Source organism: Rhinoderma darwinii, chromosome 4 (genome assembly GCF_050947455.1).
Source record: "Rhinoderma darwinii isolate aRhiDar2 chromosome 4, aRhiDar2.hap1, whole genome shotgun sequence".
Taxonomy (NCBI): domain Eukaryota; kingdom Metazoa; phylum Chordata; class Amphibia; order Anura; family Rhinodermatidae; genus Rhinoderma; species Rhinoderma darwinii.
This window is the reverse complement of record NC_134690.1, coordinates 82,507,600-82,529,815: the sequence shown is the minus strand read 5'-3', so window position 1 is coordinate 82,529,815 and position 22,216 is coordinate 82,507,600. Positions and strand designations below refer to the sequence as shown.

General features: G+C 44.8%; 1 long non-coding RNA gene across 1 annotated transcript; it reads left to right on the top strand.

Moving 5' to 3' along the window:
- The first annotated feature begins 9,138 nt into the window (after positions 1 to 9,138).
- LOC142760749 (uncharacterized) lies at positions 9,139 to 20,168 on the top strand. Its single transcript, XR_012883392.1, has 3 exons — positions 9,139 to 9,220; positions 18,876 to 18,962; positions 19,848 to 20,168. It is a non-coding gene; the product is annotated as an uncharacterized LOC142760749 (long non-coding RNA).
- The last annotated feature ends 2,048 nt before the right edge of the window (positions 20,169 to 22,216 follow it).

Sequence of the window (22,216 nt, the reverse complement as noted above, 5' to 3'; positions counted from 1 at the left end):
AGCACACCTTAGTAGTATTCAACATAGATTTTTATTTCTTTAGGTAAATGCCAGTGGCTACAAGTGCAACGTTAACGTTTTGGTCGTAAGACCTTCGTCGGGCACTGAGGAAACATACATAATGTAATTATAGCATATAATACGGGTACGAAAAAATACAGGAATATAATGTTACAGGACATGTCATACATAGACTAGAAAGTTGTATACAAAAGACAGATCCTCTATTTGGATGTTAAAAAAGGAGGTACAGTTTCAGTCATCTTGGTACAGTATACGCACAACAAGAAATAGTAATCATATTATGTGCACACATCAGGGGTTGTGTACGTACAGAAACCACTAAACGTTGTTATGTAAGGTGTACAGTATGTTACTATTTGTGTCCGGAGGTCATCTTATACGATCACCAGGCAGGTTGGGGTTGCAATGGTCCAACTTATGTATATTCCATGGGGGTGGATATGGGTGTCCCTGGTATGCCGTGGTCTATGAAGCAGTTAAGGAATAATGATACTGTCTATAATGGACTGGAGATGCAAGAATAAAAATTCATAGTGGACAAAAATGGGACTAAGTTGTGGCTCTGAGATAGGATATTCACAAAATCAGCGGTTGTGTCAATAAATACATCAAAAGGGTTAACAGGCAAATGGAGCAGACAGTAGAAAAGCAATGAACATAGGATGCATCAAGAGATAAAGTCAATGGTATAAGGTGCTGGTCAAACATACCTGAGCCGTACTGGGGACTGATTCAGTGTTGCTTTTGGCGCTGCTATAATCAAATATGGCGGCTTACCGCTCTATAGGGCGCTAGAAATCCCTGGTTACCTCCTACCTTATATAAGCTGTGGATATGGGCTGGCGCCTCTGTGTGCAGGGACGTCATCAGTGGTGGCCGTGTTTAAGCAATGGAAAGCTCGGCCAAGATGGCCATGTGTTCCACCCTGGAGTGAGTGCGAGGTGTGGAACGCATGCGCATGTGCACAACAGTCTAGGGGCCGACGTAGTCATGGTAATGGCTGATGCTAAGCAGAGAGACCCCCATATCGCCGTATCTATAGCGGGACGGCGTCTCCCTGCTTAACATCAGCCATTACCATGACTACGTCGGCCCCTAGATTGTTGTGCACATGCGCTTGCGTTCCACACCTCGCACTCACTCCAGGGTGGAACGCACGGCCATCTTGGCCAAGCTTTCCATTGCTTAAACACTGCCACCACTGATGACGTCCCTGGAGAACCTCTCCAGGGTTGCAATCCAGGACGGGGGCGTACAGACGTAGCCAAGGCAAACCCAGCAGCACGGGGTTGACGGCCTTGGACAGGACGAACAGGGAGATGAGTTCAGCATGAAGGGCTTCCATTTGGAGTCTCAACGGCTTGGTTATGGACACAACGGGGTCAGGCAATAGCAGTCCATCCACTGAGGAAACGATGAACAGCCTTTCAAGCGGGATAGTAGGCAACTGAAGAAGATCCACAAGGTCTTGGCAGATGAAGTTGGCTGCAGAGCCGGAGTCCAGATAGGCAGGGCTCGGATGGGACCTCTCGCCAGTAATGATGGTTACGGGAATGAATACTTTGGAAGAGAGTTCTCGATTCAATGTGTTGACGCCCAGGGTTGTCTCTCCAACCAAACCTAGGCGCTGGGGTTTTTTGGCTTCTGAGGGCACAGACGCACAACATGGCCAGCGAGGCCGCAATATAAGCAAAGTCCAGAGGTGCGTCTGCTCTGTTTCTCCTGTACCGAAAATTTTAGTCGGTCTACTTGCATCGGGACCTCGGGCAAAGCAGTAGAAGCAGGCAAGAGGGGTTGCTGGCAGTTGGGCGCCAGTCTAGGGTGCCGAAGGTCCTGACGAACCTCGTGAGATCTCTCCCTCAGCCTTATGTCTACCCAAGTGGTAAGCAGAATCAAGTCGTCCAAGGCAGGTGTAATGGCAGGAAGGAGGTGAAGGGAAAGTGAGCCCTAATCTACACACCGCCCTGTCCCTGCCTACTTGCAACGACCCGCCCTAGGCGACGGGGTACAACTGGGCGGCGGTCCCTACGCTGTCTAAGTGCACGGGAGAACAAACAGGGAACACGCAAGGGAAGGGGCAGTAGCCCACGGAACGCCGCGAGGAAACGGAGCAGTGAATGAATAGTCAGGACCAGGATGAAGTGGAGTATACCAACGTGAGCACGGAGAAGGAAGCAAGCCAGGGGCAAAGCGAAGCAGGTTAAGCAGAACTGCAGCAAGGCAGAAGCACGGCGGAAGCAGGCTGGAGCAAGCAGCAGTGGGGCCAGGAATCCAGAAGAATTACAAGCACTGAGGAAGAGAACACGGCAGGTAATAAAGGACAGGGGGCGGAGCTAACTCCGACTGACCAGGCCGCGATAGGCTCTCCCACTCCTGAGCCTGCCACCCTGGTTGGTGGGAGACGGTGTCAGTCTAACAGGTCTGGCCTCAGGTGTGGATTGATTAATCCCAGGAGTATACCTAGACGTAGTACCTGGCAGATCCCTAACAGCAGGAGGCAGGTCTCGAGCGGCCAGTTCGACCTTGATCTGGGATGACAGGCCATGCCAAAAGGAGGCCACCGAGGCCTCATTTTTCCAGGATAGCTCTCCTGCCAGAATCAGGAACTGGATCGTATACTCGCCCACGGAGGTGTCCTCTTGGCGAAGGTTGAAGATAGCAGTGGCTGCCGATGAGACTCGCCCTGGCTCCTCAAAAACAGTTCGGAATATTCGCACGAACCCCTGGAAATCTTGGGTCTCGGGTCCCTGACGTTCCCAGATAGGATTAGCCCATGCCAGGGCCTTGCCAGTCAGGAGGGATATGATGAATGCGATCTTGGCTCCGTCCGACGGCAGGCACGTCCTGTACCAGGCGGCGGGAAGACGTCAGGTGAGGCGTAGCAAATCAAGCGTAGACTGTAGCACAGCACTGCAAAAGCACAGCACGGCACTAGAACTGGGGAACACGGAAACAGGATACGGGATACAGGAACAATGTACACTGGGAAACTGGAAGACACTGGGAGACCATTAGCACGACAAACTATGGGTAACAAACAACACTCTGGCAAAGAGCAAAGGGCAGAGCCCTTTTTTATAGCCCAGGGCATCCTGAGCTAGATTGCAGACTTCTTGCAAAATGCGCGCACTGGCCCTTTAAGACCATGCACGCGCGATAGTCTCGATGTCCGGAAGTGAGTGCACAGGAGGACGACGCTGCACGCAGGTAAAATGCCCATGGCCACGGCCGTCGAAGGTTTAAGTCAGAACGACGGGCCGTGGCCATAGACGTTACACTGTGGTGGTATTGTGAGAGCTTCTGAGGATGTTGGAGAGCTGTTAATAAAGGTGCTGGAAATGACGGCGCTGATCGTTTTGGCCTGTGGCACAGATCCTGAAGAGTGGGCTGTGGATTGTAAGTAGGAGTCTCCCCACTGTGTGTGTCCTTTTGTGAGCGTAGTGGTAAAGTACGGGCAGGAGCTTGCACACGAACAGCAAGTCAGCAGCCAGCCTTTTTGTGGTCTACTAGACTTTATTGCCAGACAAACCCCTGTAAAATGGAGGGGCATCCTTTTCCATGTCTGTATAAGGAAGGCCGGTCTTTATCGTCTACCTAAACCGTGTCTAATCTTGTGCCTCCCATGTTGGAAAGATCTTAACACATTGAGTGGCCATGTGGACCATTGTCGCCAGTCTAAAAAGAAAAGTTTAAGCTTGCATCTACATCTCCTAAGTTCGGGCCATCTTTCCCGCAACATTACTACAGGGGGCCGTTTACCATCTATGCCGTACCTTACCAAAGACTTAGCGTAAATTTAGATTAGGCAGTCAGAACATGTGCCAAATTTATCACAGTGGTACATGCTGCATAATAAATTCATGGTAAACATGTTAGACATTTTTCTCTTTCTTATATCACCTCTTGGTTGGCAAATTTTGTGCTAAATTTTCGGCCATTTTGGCACATTTTAAGCTAAGCCCCCTTTTTGCTAAGGCCCCATGCACACAACCATAGTTTTCATCCGTAATTGCGGACCGTAATTACGGACCCATTCATTTCTATTGGCCACGGACACCTTTCCATATGTTTAGGGATAGGTGTCCGTGCTGAAAAAATTATAGAACCTGTTCTATTCTTTCTCCGTAATTACGGCACGGACTCTCCCATAGAAGCCTATGGGAGCTTCCGTAAATACGGACGGCTACGGAGGTGAATCCGTAAAACGGCCAGATTTTTCAGAATCGTTGCTATGCAACGTGTCAGTGACATAATTTGCAGCCTCCCTTTTTTTACGGTTACCATTCCGTATATATGGATAAAATACGGAGGACTATGGATCCGTATTTACAGACAGTATTTACCGATAGATGAAAATACGGTCGTGTGCATGGGGCCTAAGGCCTCATGCACACGGCTGTGCCCGTAATCACGGCACGGCTGACGGCCACGAGCCGCAGCCCGCATTTTTGGGCCGTTCTCCCATACAAAGTATGGGAGCACGGCCCGTAAAATACGAAAAATAGGACATGCTCCATAATTCCCGGCACAGTTCTACGGGCACTGACACCTATCTGTAGCGATACAGAAAGGTGTCCGCAGCCAATAGAACTGAGTGGGTTCGTAATTGCGGACCGTATTACGCAATTGAGGCGCAAACATCTGGTCTTTTTATATATGTTTTGGTGCATTTTAACCAGTTGCGGACAGATTATAAACATCCGGTAGGTCTGCAATTGACTCTTCAGTGACGTTCCAGGGCGTCCTGCAGATTAATACTTTTTTCCGCTCTGTGGCAGCATTTAGATCCGTGAAAAAGCTGTCTATAGAGAGCTGACATCACAGAGCACTGTCCAGAGACAAATCAGCGTGGTCTCTGAGTATGTGATCATTGTGACAACCTGTCACAATGATCACAACACTTTCCCCACAAATTTAAAGTATGGAATGACCTGTATTCTGTCCAGTATATTGATATTTTGTTTGCCCACATGAATTATTAAGCTCAATGTCATCAAAGAAGTTGAGGAATACAAAGATGAAACTGAGAAAGTCCCCCTGTTTTTGATAAGAAGTGGCTTGTCTGGAATACTTTGCGGAAGACAGACGATTATTTTTCTGGGAATTTTTCATGGCTTTCATCCAATATGCATCCATCTGCAATGGTAGGTTCCAAGCAAGATAATGCCTACTTTGCCAATTTATTAAAATTCCCTCTACAAAACATTATACACAGAACTGACCACCTTATCATATCCTAAATATCCGGATTTGTTTCCTCCATTATTACACCAACCACTTGAGCCAGATTTAGGCTAGATTCACACGAGCATATGAAACCTCGGACGTAAAAATCTGTTGTTTTTGATGTCCGAGGTTCATGTGTGCTGTACCCCTGCAGGATGCGTTATCACAGAATACCTGAGGCAAAAAAATAGGACATGTCCTATTTTTAAACTGACCCTTCACACGCTCCGTTGAAACAACGGCCATGTGAACGGCCCCCTTGAATTACATAGGTCCGTGTGATGGCCTTTGTTTTAACATTCGTGTGAATAAGGCCTTATATGTAAATGGCATAAAAATTTAGCACAAACTATAAAAATAATGCAGTATGCCATAGTGCTCAACTGTCCTAACCTGCCATACATGTCATCATTTTAAACAGGTCATAGACAAAGTCTTTCTTTTTATAAAGAAGGTGGATCACATGCACCATAGTAGTATAGAACTATATTAGTCGTCAAACTAGTTTTGACAGGCTATATGTTATCCGGAAAAGGCGGGTCATTCTTTAAGCCGGAATTGGAAGGGTGTGGCCGGGGCGCAGCCTAATAGCCAAGATTAAAGGTTGGGGGCATGGCTAACATATAGTGCGTCCGTGTGCCGTGCACGGTTTTCACGCACCCATTGACTTCAATGGGTGCGTGATGCGCGAAAAACTGGCAAATATAGGACATGTCGTGAGTTTTAGGGCTTATTCAGACGAACGGCATATACGTCCGTGCAACGTGCGTGATTTTCACGCACGTCACACGGACCTATATTAGTCTATGGGGCCGTGCAGACATGTGCGTGATTTTTACGCAGCATTAGTCCGCTGCGTCAAAGTCACGACATGTCCGTTGTTTGAGCGTTTTTCGCGTATCACACATATGGGTGCCTGAAAACCACGCATGCCACACGGAAGCACTTCCGTGGGATGCGCGTGATTTGCGCAACAGCTGTGAAAAGGATGAATGAAAACAGAAAAGCACCACGTGCTTTTCTGTTTACAAACATCCAAACGGAGTGTCATAATGATGGCGGCTACGCGAAAAGCACGCAGCCGCGCATCATACGGGGCTGTCACACGCAGCTGTCAAGTGCCTTTTGCGCGTGCAAAACGCCGGGTGAATCCGGCCTTACGCGGCGGACATATGCTGCGTGAAAATCACTGACAGTCTGAACGGCCTCATTGACTAACATAGGTCCGTGCGAGGCGCGAGAAAATCACGCGCGTTGCACGGACGTATTATACGTCTGAATAAGCCCTAAGGATGATACGAGTACCCCTAGAGACATTAAGTATCTCCACCTAGGGTATTCATAACACTGATTAAATAGTATTGCAGTATATAGTGCATGCGATCCAACGACCGTTGGTTCATGTACCCTAGGGGGACTAATCCATGAGAGACACATGATTCCTCATTATGGTAAAATAAAATGTGTCATTGGGCATTACTTTTTCTACCTGTAAAGAATTATAAAAACACATTAGTGAGTCTGAAGTGAGAACTCGGAGAACCCCTTTAAGACATATGGCTTAAATTTCTGTTGGTCAAAACCAATAATTGTTAAAGAAGGTACTCTGGAAAATTATTGTTTTGCACATATGCTAACTCGTTAGCAATATTGTAGAAATTGCATCTGTTTCTTCCCAGCTCAGTTGGATCTATACATTTTGAATCCTTTCATTATGAACAGCTGTGTCATCTGATCTCAGTCTGACCACTAATATAGACCATGCTCTAATATGTAAACAGGTCATCAGTTCCTCCCGTGAGGCTGACTTTTTGTGGTGAAGTACAGAATTACATAAGAATCTATCAAATCCCTCCTGGCAGCTCTGAGATACCTCCCCTTCCAACCCAGCCCCACCCTCTTTGTTCCTCTATATGTCCCCCATGCATATGGTGCTACTGAAGAAATTATTTATGCCCTATTTAAGGGACCAGGAGTGCAATGATATAATAGGTAAGTCCATACAATGATTAGCTGCACAGTTAAAAAACAAAAAAAACAACTCCCCTGATTTAGACTAACTGTTATACTATATGTTTCTGCTTTGTGTAGAATGTCCAGTATATTTCTATGAGATGCAGCTTTACACTACTCTCCCCTGTCTCCAGCTTGTAAGAGCTGACAGAGATAAATCTATCACAATCAGGAGGCAGGGAAGACTGAAGCTGCATCACATAGAACACACTGACTGCAGAAAGAGTTAGGGGACAGCAGTTCTACAGTATGTCACTAATCTATCACAAGTATAAGGCAGAGGAGATAGGCTGAAGCTGCATCACATAGGATACACAGACTGCAGTGTGGGAACATTTCTATATTACTAATCTATCACTTGCTGCACTTAGATAGGACACAGAGCAGAGCAAGTGCAGTGTGATGAGACTCCACCCCTACAGCCTCTACAAAGCCAGAGGTATGATTAGAAATGCATGGCCAAAAAAATAACCGAAGTCTAATCAAACATCTATAATAAATAGCTACATTAAATTTGTACGTTAGAATAAAGCCAACCTGAAGGAAAACATTTGTTTATAGAGTTATTGTATATGTTAAATCAACAAATGGTCACAACAGGTGAGGTGTCTATTACAGTGCAAGCCACAGTAAGCCCTTTCTGCCACTCTACCATAGCATGGCCTGTTTTGCCCTGGCTTCTAATTTTCAGATCACAATGACTTCCATCTTAGTTCATAAGGGTACATTGTAGATGTGCAAGGAAAATGCATGAAACATATATTAATATCATTAAATTCCTAGTTCTAAGAAATACATATTTATAGCTTAGTTCATGTGTCAGGATAACCATAAATTCAGAGTGAGCGCACCTCTGTGAGCTTGAAGCGCATGTGATGACACATTTTATCATAATTTGGCCATATTTTCATTAAAAAGTCTTCCACAAAGTAAGCCTTGAAATAATTTGGATAAAAGAATTGTGTATAATTAGAAGATGGTAGCGCAAACGTTAAGATGCGCGATTCTCCGAACCGGAACAGAATATTCATGATGGTACTACTCGCCGTCTTATGGATTTTTAGGAAGAATATATGCGTCTGAGGCCGGCAAGATTTGGCCTCTATTATTTCCACTTTAGAGGAGCTCTTTTGACCCGTTTTCATTTGTTCACATGATCCCTCCACAAACTTCTGTATAACCCTGACATTCTTCCTATCAGCCGAGTCAATGCTTGTATATGCATCAGGATTCTTAGGGTACCTGTAAATAAAAGGCATAGGTTTCATGAGGGGTCAGGAACACACTAGATATGTATATCCTACAGCAACCACAGAGTTTTAAAACATAAACTTATATAGATGCTTAATAAAAACAAACTCATTTATTGATCTCCGTGGAAAGCATGGCACATAACCATAATATAATGTCAAATACATAATACATGCATATTGAACTGTTAGCTAAACTCCCATTTCTAAGTTTTTCAATAATCTTCTCAATCTGTAAGCAACGAATAGCAGGAGAAATAGCTACATAGTTCAAAAAGTAGCAACTAATCTTGAGGAAAAGATACTTTATGCCCAAATGCTCCAACTCGTGTTTCGCCACAGCCTCGTCGCCATCTGACCCCTCTGGTCCAGAGAATCCATAAAGGCAGTAAACTGGGGTAGTGAAAACAGTTACTGGTAACCATGGCCGGCCTTAGCTATGTGCGACACGTGCGGTCGCACAGGGCGCCGGCCGCCATGCTGCAAGGGGGGCGCCAGTGGGTACGAGCAGAATAGAGGAGAAATGTTCCTCCCTCTGCACTGCTGCGTGAAGTGAGCGCTGATTGGAGGAGCAGCAGGTGCTTCTGTCTGCTCCACCAATCAGCAAAGCCTGTACTGCAGTGTCACAGACACTCAGCACCTGACGCAGCTCCTTCCTGCTGTGCTGCTGCCCCAGTGAAGACTCCTCCACGGAGCTCCGGAGTCAGGTAAGTGCAGCAGCTTTTTCTATTTATGTGCAGTGTGAGGGAGGGGGAGAGAGGGGGCTTTATGTGATGTGTAACAGGATGTTTTTTTAAAGATCGATTTTGTGGGGGAGGGGAGACTAGGTTATAGGTACTTTGAGTGTATTTTTTACAGATCGATTTTGAGGGTGAGGGGACATTGCCCTAAATGCTATAGGAGTGTGGGGGGATTCTTTATAAATGTATTTTGTGGGGAGGGGGACTTCTGTATAGTTTATTTTGTGGTGTAGGAGCTTATTATGAATCATGGGGGAGGGGAACTTAGCGTTATGTATGGGGAGATAGCCCAGTGCAGTGTTCTGCTTTTTCCGGCGCTCCCATAGAGAATGAATAGGGGGTAAGTTGTTGTAATTTGCAAAATCGTGCGGCCATAAAGGATGTATTAATTCATGGCCGCACGTTAACGCGGGTAAACCGTCCCTTTATCTGCAAAATTGTGCGGCCATGAATTAATACACCCTTTATGGCCGCACGATTTTGCAAATTACAACAACTTACCCCCTATTTATTCTCTATGGCAGCGCCGGAAAAAGCAGAACACTGCACTCGGCTATCTCCGGCGCTCCCATAGAGAATGAATGGAGCGGCAGTGCGCGTGCGAATTTAACCAGAATACGTGCGGCCATTAACAGGCTGTTTGACAGCCGCACTGAACATGGTGTCGGCGTGGTTGTTAGCTGCGTTGCGACCGTGTCAGGGCCGCTCCGTGTGACCTTACCCTTAGGCTGGATTCACACGAGCGTGTGCCTTTTGCGCACGCAAAAACACAGCGTTTTGCCTGCGCAAAATGCATTTGACAGCTCCGTGTGGCAGCATCATATGATGCGCGGCTGCGTGCTTTTCGCGCAGCCGCCATCATTATGACACTCCATTTGGATGTTTGTAAACAGAAAAGCACGTGGTGCTTTTCTGTTTTCATTCATCCTTTTGACAGCTGTTGCGTGAATCACGCTGTTCGCATTGAAGTGCTTCCGTGCGGCATGCGTGGTTTTCCCGCACCCATTGGCTTCAATGGGTGCGTGATGCGCAAAAAACGCTCAAACGACGGACATGTCATGACTTTTACGCAGCGGACTCACGCAGCATGAAAATCACACACATGTCTGCACGGCCCCATAGATTAATATAGGTCCGTGCAACGTGCATGAAAATCACGCACGTTGCACGGACGTATATCCCGTTCGTCTGAATAAGCCATTAGAGATAATATTTGTGGGGAGAGCAACTTGATTATAAGGGGAGGAACACACAGGGCGGATACGTAAAACCACACAGTGTATACGTCCTAAGAACCGCAGGGAATTTCACCTGAAAAACGGCACCAAATTTTGGTGCAGTTTTTTGGGCGGAAAAACTGCAGAAATAAATTGAAAAAAAAAGCTAATACTCCCAGCCGTAGTCCCTCTCTCTCTGAGCGTAGCCCGGCCTCCTGCGATGACGCTGTAGTCCATGTGACCGCTGCAGCCTTTGATTGGCTGCAGCTGTCACATGGGATGCATCGTCATCCCCGGAGGCCGGGCTACGCTCATAACAGAATACGCATCGCTATGACTACGGCCGGGTGTATTACCTTTTTTTTTTCTCATTAGAGATTAACGATAAGCAAAGTTTTTATCATTGATCTTCCACTTTGTTAACACTGACCAAATATCATTATAATTGGTCAGAAACTGGCGAATCATGATGATAATTGGCTAAACTAAATAGGCCTGTAATGGGGGTATATTCAGGCTTAGGGCCTAGGGCAGCGTGAGCTGTAAATACGGCCCTGCTAAAGACACAGATACTATTGAACACTATAGCAGAGCAGGGAGGTATCTCCCTGCTCTGCGATCTACTAGGCTGGTGGTTCCCAGCATGAGGTTCCCATGAGAACCCTCCAGGGGTGCCGCGACACTCCTCTGGACAACTGCCACGGACGTGCTTTCTCCTCCTCCTCATAGCGCAAAGTGGATGTGAGGAGGAGAAGATTTTTTTTGCAGAACCCCTGTAGATGGCACCCCCCGACTAAATGGACAGAGACGTCAGGGGCTTCTCCTGGAGTGGAATCCCCGGTCACAGCGTCGGCAACGCTGTGGACAGGGATTCCGCTTCAGGAGTTAGTTGCCCGATGTCACTGTTCATATATGGACATCAAGCACTCCGTCAAGGAGCGGAATCCCCAGCCACAGGGAGCTACAGTGGCGCTATCTACAGGAAGGTAGTGCTATCTACAAGGGTGTGTGGCACTACCTACAAGGGGGCTGTGCGGCAAGGGGGGGATTTGTGGCACTACTTACTAGGGATGCACACTGCATCGAAACTTCGATACTGTGCATCCCCATATGGTTCGAGCCACACCGGTAAGTATAGTAATACATGATGAATGAGAGCGGGGCTGCGGCTGTGTAATACAGCCATTGCCCCACTCCTGAGTCCTGACAAGAGCGCGCCGAGAGGATGATGCGATGCGGCCAGCGCTGCACTAATGAGCGGCCGCATTGCAAAACACCCCCATGTTCTGTCTTCGGTGTCTGCGCCGCCGCTCATTAGTGCAGCGCCGGCCGCATTACCTCATGCTGACCGCGCACGCACTTCTGTCAGGAGCGGGGCAATGACTATTACACAGCCGCAGCCCCGCTCTATAACGGCGGAGATCAGAGAAACCGCTCATCTCCGCCGCTATTCTCCTGAATGCTGCGATCAAAACTGACTGCAGCATTCAGAGGAAAGTGAGGAGGGGGGATGCCCCTTGGATCGCGTCACAGGGAATTCCTGTGACGCGATTGAGGGCCATACCATATATGGGCAGACAAGACAGCCCAGGGTCTATTGAAGGACCCCAGGGCTGTCTTACCATATTTCCTGTTGTTAGGGCATACTTAGGTATGTCCTAACAACTGCCTGTGTACTATCAGTACACAGGCTAATGTACTGGCATATATCTGATATATGCCAGCACATTAAAGTTTAAAAATAAAGTAAAAACATAAAGTAATGTTAAATTTAAAAAAAGACACATTCACCTTTTTTTTTACAAAAAACCTTAAAATAAGTCTCAATATATAAAATATACACATTCGGTATTGGCGCGGCCGTAATTACCTGCACAACAATTTTTTTGCGTCATTTATGATGTGTACGCTGTAAAAGAAAACAAAAAAAAAAAACTGCTTTCACTTATTAATGTGAGGCACGAGGTGTGATGATGAATTTAACCTTCACGTGCCTCACATTAATAGTAATTAACTCCATGATGTACCTCACACATTAACCCATTATGACTGAGAAACATGATGGGGTTAATTACTATTAATGTGAGGCAAATGGAGGTTAAATTCAGCATCACACGTCGCGCCTCACATCAGAAAATGGAAGAACTTTTTTTTATTACTGTTGGCAAAGTATCATTTTGGTATCGAAATTGCAATACTACACGAAGTATCGGTATTGAAGTTCAAATTCAGGTGTCGTGACATCCCTACTACCTACAAAGGGGCTGTGTGGCATGACCTACAGGGGGCATCTGTGAGTGGGGGGCTGATGGTCATTTTACTGTGAGTGGGGGGCTGATGGTCATTTTACTGTGAGTGGGGGTCTGATGGTCGTTTTACTGTGAGTGGGGGCTGATGGTAGTTTTACTGTGAGTAGCGGGCTGATGGTCATTTTACTGTGAGTGGGGGGCTAATGGTCGTTTTACTGTGAGTGGACGGGCTGATGGTCATTTTAGGGTATGTTCACACGGTAGCGTCCATTACGGCTGAAATTACGGAGCTGTTTTCAGGAGAAAACGGCTCCGGAATTTCAGACGTAATGGCATGTGCAGGCACTTTTCGCTGCGTCCATTACGGACGTAATTGGAGCTGTTTTTCTATGGAGGCAAAGGAAAACGGCTCCAATTACGTCTCAAGAAGTGACAGGCTTTTCTTTGATGCGGGCGCAAAAATGACCGTCGGCACAGAATATCGTAAGACCCATTCAAATGAATGGACAGATCTTTGCCGACGCTTTTGAGCCGCATTTTCGGACGTAATTCGGGGCTAAAACGCCCGAATTACGTCCGTAAATAGTGTGTGTGAACCCAGCCTTACCGTGAGTGGGGGGCTGATGGTCATTTTACTGTGAGTGGTGGGGGGGGGGGGGGCTGATGGTCTTCAAGTGGTTTCCACCTCTGACCTCCAATTGAAATTAATAGTAGGAAGAAAATAGCTTTGGCGCTCGTTTGGAGCTTTTTTTGCTGCGTCTTTTGCATTCGCTTCAACAGCTTTAAAAAAAACGCTAAAAAAACCCCCATCAAATAATGCTGTCAATTCAAAAGCAGATTTTTTCTGCCTTCCAAAAAATGCTGTGTGAACATACCCTAAGAATGTAGTGCTTATTTTTAGCTATTTTCTGTCTTTCTCTAAACAATTTTTGGTAGTGGGGCCCTGAGGATTTTTTTTTTTCCAGGGGTGGCTCAAGTCCGAAAAGGTTGGGAAACTCTGTAACAGGCTACAGAGGCGCCTGCAGCCTATGAGGCGCAGGGACAGGATCCCTGCGCAGTCGGCGTGATGACATCTCTGGATCAAGCCGGCCTACGCAAGGATCCTGTCAGGTGGAGGTGGGGGGCAGTATGACACTGTCTACAAGGGGGAGCTGGGGGCTGTATGTCACTTTCTACAAGGGGGCGGTGGGGGGCACTGTGTACAAGAGGGAGGTGGGGCTGTATGACACTACAAGGGGCAGATGGGGGGCTGTATGGCACTACAAGGGGCAGATGGGGGCTGTATGACACTACAAGGGGCAGATGGGGGCTGTATGGCACTGTCTACAAGGAGGAGGTGGGGGATTATGGCACTGTCTACAGGGAGGCTGTATGGCACAATCTACAGGGGGAACTTTCTTCTAGGGGGGCTGTGGGGGCATTATACTCTGTGGAGGACATCATACTGTGTAGGGGCACTACAGGGGGCAATATAATGTGTGTGGCACTTAGGGGGCATAACACTGTGTGGGCACAATTAGAGGACAAAATACTGTGTCCTTGAAGGCGTAATAATATATTACATTATTAAATATTATTATTATACTGTGTGTGGGGCACTAAAGGGGCATTACACTGTGTGGGGGCACTATATAGGGCATTATACTGTGGGGAGGAATTATGCTTTTTTATGGGGCATTTTTTATAATGGCGTGGGGCGCCGAAAGATAATTTCGCACGGGGCGCCATCTACCCTAAGGCCGGCCCTGCTGGTAACATCCATGGAGGTCTAGGGCACTGAAGGGTTTAATGGTAACATTCCTGGTGGTCTAGGGGGAGAGAAGAGGTAAATGATAACATCTCTGGGGATCTAAGGCTAAGGTTAATGGTAACATTTCTACTGGTTTAGGCCCCATGCACACGACCGTAAAAAACCTCCGTTTTGGCGGACCGCAATTGCGGTCCACAAAAACAGAGCCATTCACTTTCATTGAACACTGACACCTTTCCGTAGCACTACGGAAGGGTGTCCGTGCCGTGGAAATGTTCCGGGAATTATGGAACATGTCCGTTCTTTCGCATTATGCGGGCCGTGCTCCCATACTTTGTATGCGAGGACGGCCCGAAAATGCGGCTGTCAGTCAGCAGCCGGCCGTGCCCACAATCGCGGGCCGTGATTGCGGGCACGGTCGTGTGCATGGGGTCTTAGGCATGCCTCCCAACTTTCAAGTATCGCAAAGAGGGACACATTTTTTTCTTTTTAATCCATTCCTCTAACCCTGCCCAATCCCCACCCTTAGACTACTGGTTCAGCACACACACAGTATCATGCTTCAATAGTGCCACCTCACAGTAAAATGCCACCATAAAACCCCACACACAGTATAATGCCCCTATAGCTGCCCCACACCGTATAATGCCCCATAGAACCCCACACACAGTATAATGCCCCTATAGCTGCCCCCACACCGTATAATGCCCCCATAGATGCTCCCATACAATATAAAGCCAACATTGATGGCCCACAAAGTATAATGCCCACACAAATTACCCCATACAGTATAATGTCCCATAGCTACCCCATACAGTATCATGCCCCCATAGCTGCCCCCATACAGTATATTGCCCCCATAGCACTATATAATGCCAACACAGATGCCCCCATACAGTATAATGCCCCCATAGCTGCCCCATACACTATAATGCCCACACAGATGCCCCCATACAGTATAATGCCCACACAAATTCCCCCATACACTATAATGCCCCATAGCATAAATGGACTACTCCATACCATAGGAACGCTAAAGACTCATGCACACGACCGTGTTCGGTCCGAATATATCAGCATTTTGGTTGCATTTCCTGGACCGAAAACAGTTCAGGGAGCTGGGCTCCTAGCATCATAAATATGTATGATGTGAGTCACTGCCTCCCCGCGAAATATACCCTGGTGTTCTAGCGCCACCACTTCGGATCTCCCCGCCGCTGTTTATTGACATAACTACAGAGATGACGTGCTTGCCAATCACTGGTTTCAGTGGGTTTACGGCACATCATAGCCGCAGCAATGTTAATAAACAGTGGCGGGGAGGACCAGAGCGATGGTGCTGGGACGCCGGTGGATCTGTGAGGTGAGTAATGCTTCTAGATTGCATCACTTCTTCCTTGACCACTTTTTTGAATAAAAGTCACAAAACCCCTTTAGGCCAGGATCACACACACACACACACACACACACACACACACACACACACAGTTTTGATGAAGTTTTTGTGGCAGTTTTTTCTCAGTTTTTTTTAGCCAAAGCCAGAAGAGGATCCGAAAGGAAGGAAAGGTATAAAGAAGAGACGGATGTATATTTTTGCTTTTGCATCCTCTTCTGTATTTGGCTTAAAAAACTGAGACAAAAACTGCACCAAAACTGTGTGTGTGATCCTGGCCTTAAGATTTTGAAATAATTTGTAACTGTAAGGGCATGGCCAGACGTGGCGGAATTGCTCTGGAATTCCGCTGCGGCCAGTCCGCTACGGAAATCCGCAGCAGACATTTTCTTCATTGATTTCCACATCTTTTTAGTTAGGTTCGTGCACACGTGGCGGAAAACTCCGCTGCGGACCATAGACTGCGGTGCAGAGTTTGGTGTCCGCAGCATACAGTGGCTGTTGCGGACGTGTCGCGGACTTGTTGCGGACTTATTGCGGAATTTCTCCATTGACTTCAATGGAGCTTCAAAATTCTGCAATGAAATCTGCAGATGTTATGTGTGTTGCATTGCGTATTGGTTTTACAAACAGGATATTTCTTCATTCTGGCTGGACCTATGTGTTTCGAAGTCTATAGCCAGACTGAGGCCTCATGCACACGAACATATTTTTTTCTTCCCGTAAATACTGGTGTAAATACGGGTCCTTGGTCACATGTATTCGACCCGTATTGCACCAGTATTTACGGACCCGTGCCCGTAAATACGGGCACGTTTTCGCTGCAAAATTGCACTGCACTAATTGGCAGCCCCTTCTCTCTTTCAGTGCAGGATAAAGAGAAGGGGCAGCCCTTTTCGTAGTAAAAGTAAAAGAAATTCATACTTACCCGGCCGTTGTCTTGGTAACGTGTCCCTCTTTCAACATCCAGCCCGACCTCCCTGGATGACGCGGCAGTCCATGTGACCGCTGCAGCCTGTGATTGGCCTGTGATTGGCTGCAGCGGTCACATGGGCTGAAACGTCATCCCGGGAGGTCGGACTGGAGGAAGAAGCAGGGAGTTCTGGGTAAGTATGAACTTCTATTTTTTTTTACACGTTGATCTATATTGTGATCGGTAGTCACTGTCCAGGGTGCTGAAAGAGTTACTGCCGATCGTTTAACTCTTTCAGCACCCTGGACAGTGACTATCCCCTGACGTCGCCTAGCAACGCTACCGTAGACTTCTATGGGCCTGTCCGTGCCGTAATTACGGCCCGTGATTACGGGCGTTTTTACGTTCGTGTGCATGGGGCCTTAGATGAAATGTTTTAAAAGACAGCAGGATGTACTCTTCACCTGAATACCCAACGGCTAATCCGCATCAATTTACTGCACATTTTATGCTAAGACGCAACAGAATCTGCAACGCAATGTCTGCAGAAATACTCCACGTCTGGCCATGACCTAACTGGGATTTGCAAAGTTTGCTCTCCATGCGTTATCTCTAATTGTATCCTATTTGTTTCTTTTTTGAAAATGAAATAAAAAACTACAAACAAATAAATAGTAAGACCTAAGGCACGGGTCAGGCAGCAGGGGTCTGAAAATCTGAAATTAAAGTTTTGTCTGATTTTAAACAACTTTTAAGTAGATTTTTATTTAAAAGAAAAAAAAAGGTGTACATAGCCTTCAAAGCAAATGCATTAACAATTTACTGCCACCCCCTTTCCCTCAATTGGAAACTATAACTTCCAGCATGCTTTGACAGCTGTACACCTTGGGATCTGCTGGGAGTTCTACTTTTTCCCTAGATTGCATTCAACAAGGAACTTCTTACCATTTTAAAGTGATATTCCCATCTTGTATCTTGTAAGTGATGGCATATTGCTAGGATATGCCATCACTCAAAGGGGTTCTCTACTTTGGACAATCCCAACTTGTTAGAAGGGATCCTTGACATAAGCTGATCACAAAGTGTCCTGCTGCTCACCTCCCCCCAGCGATCAACTGTAAGCTGTGGGGGCCTTTGGCACTAAGTGTTCAATTTCCCTGCAGCGCCATCACATGGGAAATTAAGCATTACACAGTGTCTATTCATATCAATGGGTTGTCTGTATAATGCAGGACAGGACAGGACAGGTTCACCAAAGTGAGAGATAATCTTTGTAACCACTTTTCACTATGGCCAATAGATGAGGATCCTGAACAAGAGGACAACCAACAGTTAACTCAGAACTCCCTAAGGGCATGTTTATACGTGGCAAATGTTGGTGCAGATTTGGGGCAATTACGCAACGAATCTGCACCAACATTTGCATATTTGACAGGTAATTCAGACGTTGCAGAAAACACAGCGGACTTGCCACAGATTTCAGCTTTTGCATTGCAAAGGCTGAAATCCGCAGTGAAATTCAGCTTCTTCTCCGCAACAGTCAGTGCATGTTGCGGAGGGAAAATTCCGCACCGCAGCCTATGGTCCGCAGCGGAGTTTTCTGCAATGTTTGAACTAACTTGCCTAAAAATGTATTGAAACAAATGTAAAAAACGGCCGCTGGAGAATTCCACTGCAATTCCGCCACGTGTGACCATGCCCTAATAATGTGTCTGAAAATGGGTTTTCTAAACTGGACAACCCCTTTAATGATCGGTGAGCATCCAACCACTGACTAATAAAGATTTTTTTTTTACTTCTTAGACGTTGAGTTGTTTATAGATTGTTTTCAAAAGATTGTATGCCCGTCAGAGAGTACAAAAAGAGCCAAGTTTATTAAGGGACATGCGCCTTATAATAATTTAGGCCAAACTCCTACCCACCACCCCCTCCATTTTGACTTCCATAAAATATGCCAAATGTTAGTAAATGTGTGCCATTGACTATTATTCTATATCACATGTAACCTTATTATTGCTGGTACCTGCCAACAAGGTGGTGACCTGTAGCGCAGTACACATTGTTACATCATAAGATGACATCAACATTGTGACATCACAGGATTCCATAAAACGAATGCTGCTCTGTGTAACCGGAGCTCACATCAGGAGATGAAGATGAGAAGAGAGGGCAGAATACAGAATACACGTAAGTCCATCACTTTCCTGAAGTCATGACATACAACATACGACATCTACAGAATAAATAATTAGATAGCAATAGAATTTATCATTATCTTTCTAATATTTATTTATTACTTGCCTCAAATCCATTACATGTAGCATGACACAGTAGAATAGAAGATATATGTATAGTACAGTAGGGAGAATTTCTGCCTATAGTCCCCCCCCCTCTATTTACTCATTGAATAAATTGCTGTATGTGGTTACGTGGTATATAATACACATTCTAATATTATAGTCTCTGTATGATCAGGACATAGATAAAGTATATTATATATTATACAGCGTGTATGAAAACTAGTGCAGACAAACTGGTGCTGCCCATAGCAACCAATCATATTCCAGCATTTTATATTATAGGTCGCTATGGGCAACACACACTTTTTTCATCCTCACTTGTTATTAGGGAGATTTACCAGAAGTAGTGCAATGGAAAAGTGGACATGTGACCTACAGGAACCAATCAAGTTGCTGATTTAAAATGACAAAAGTCCACTGAAAAATAAAAGCTGATTGGCTGAGATGACAGACCCACCACTTGTCTCTGGCTTTACATTCTCCACAGCAGTGAATATGTATATTTCATCAGCATACTTATTAATAAGATTATTATATTATAACATACCGGGGCATAGTATAGACACAAAGGGGGACGAGTTAACCACATCAACTAATCAGAGTTCAGCTTTCAGGTTCTACACTGCACTGGAGAAATAAGACATGGAATCTGATTGGTTGCTATGGGTAACACAGCCATTATGTGTCAGACAATTCTAATGTGGCTGTGACATCACAATATGTCTGGGGGAGTCTTATCATGCAGTGTAAAGCTGGGCTGTGTTGTTTACAGGTCACCTCAGGAGATGACAGGAAAGCCTTGGATCATCACATTTTCATATTTGGAGCAGAAGCCAAACCAGAATACATAAAGCGCAACAGCTCTGTCCATGGAACGCAGCCGCCCGTGTGCAATGAGCAGGAGCTCACAGTTTCATTATCAACATTAGGTAGAATTAACACCACACATGGAAAAAATATTACAACTGCACAATAAATGTAACATAAATATTGTAAGATAATATTAAACCTGATATAACACAAATAATAATACAATTTCATGTACATTAATACCAAGTATTAACCTGTAATAATATTCACAATAACGCGGCACAATAGTATGGTAACAACATACAATAATATATACAGTGATACCATACAATATATACAGTAATACTAAACAATAATATATACAGTAATAGCATACGATAATATATACAGTAATACCAAACAATAATATATACAGTAATACTAAACAATAATATGCACAGTAATACTAAACAATAGTATATACAGTGATACCAAACAATATATAAAGTAATACCAAACAATAATATATAAAGTAATAGGATACGATAATATATACAGTAATACCATACTATATATATACAGTAATACTAAACAATAGTTTATAGTAAGACCATACAATATATACATTAATAGAAAATTATAATATATACAGTAATACTAAACAATAATATATACAGTAATACTAAACAATAATATACAATAATACCACACAATATATACATTAATACTAAATAATATATATACAATAATACAACACAATAATATACACAATAATAGCATACAATAATATATACAGTAATACCAAACAATAGTACATAGTAATACCACATAATAATATATACAGAAATACTATAAAATAATATATACAGTAATACCACATAATAATATATACAGAAATACTATAAAATAATATATACAGTAATACCACACAATAATATATACATTAATACCAAACAATAGTATATTTGGCAATACCACACAACAATAATAACAATGATATGAAAATAATACTCATATTCGTCCATAATATCACACCGTGCATTAAAGGGGTTTTCCCATGAGAGACATTTATGACATATCCACTGTATATGTCATAAATGGCAGATAGATGCCTCTGGGACCCGCACCTATCTCCAGAACTGGGCCCCCTAAACACCGTTCAGTCGCTCTGTGTTGCGGCTGAATGAGGTGAATTCCGACCATGAAAAAGGTTATATGGTCGTGAGTTACGTAAATAGCGTAGCTCGCTGAGCTACGCTGTTTACGTAAGTCCCATAGAACTGAATGGTAGTTACGGAAACAGCATAGCTCCCTTGCTACGTTGCTTCCATAACTGTTTCCGTAACTACCACTCAGTTCTATGGAACTTACGGAAACAGCGTAGCTCAGCGAGCTACACTGTTTACGTAACTCACGACCATATAACCTTTTTCATGGTCGGAGTTCACCTCATTCAGCCGCAACACAGAGCGACTGAATGGGGTTTAGGGGGCCCCATTCTGGAGATAGGTGCGGGTCCCAGAGGTGGGACTTACATCTATCTGACATTTATGACATATCCTGCGGATATGTCATAAATGTCTCTCATGGGAAAACCCTTTTAATACAAGCTACACAATAATACAAAACAAATACTTAATGATATAAGCGCTAATGCGTCGGAGGAGGTATAAGTCGGGAGTATTTCCCGACATATACACTACCCCTGCCAGATGCCAATGGATACAATTGTGAAGGCATACAGTGGCATTCCTAGCCCATAGGCTACCATGTTAAAAAAATTAAGATCGTGGGGTACAACTTTTTTTTACTGAATACCTCTCTCTGTATGGAACAGAACAGCAGATTGTCCTATTCCATACAACAGAAAAAAAAGGTATACCGACATATACCAGTGCGATCGAGGCAAAATGGACACTCTTATGGATATGCCTATTGATATGCTTGAGAAATAGGCCAGAAGCTTTGCCAGCAGCCTGATACAACTAATAACACTTAGAAACACAAATACCTCATGAAATAAAGACAATAAAACCCTCACAATAATAAATTATCTCATAATATTGTGAACACTAAGAACTTGCATTAATATACACTGTAATACCTCAGAATACAATAATTATATACAAATATTTCATAATTTCATGAACACTGCTAGCAGAGGTTAATATAATCATTAATATTGCACAAAATAAGAACATTAAGGCTATGTTCACACAGCCTTTTTTGTCTGGCAGAAAAAAAATCTGCCTCAAAATTTTAAAAAGGGTTGTCCTCTATCGGACAACTGATGACCTATCCTCCGAATAGGTCATTAGTATATGATCTATGGGGATCCGAAACTCGGATCCC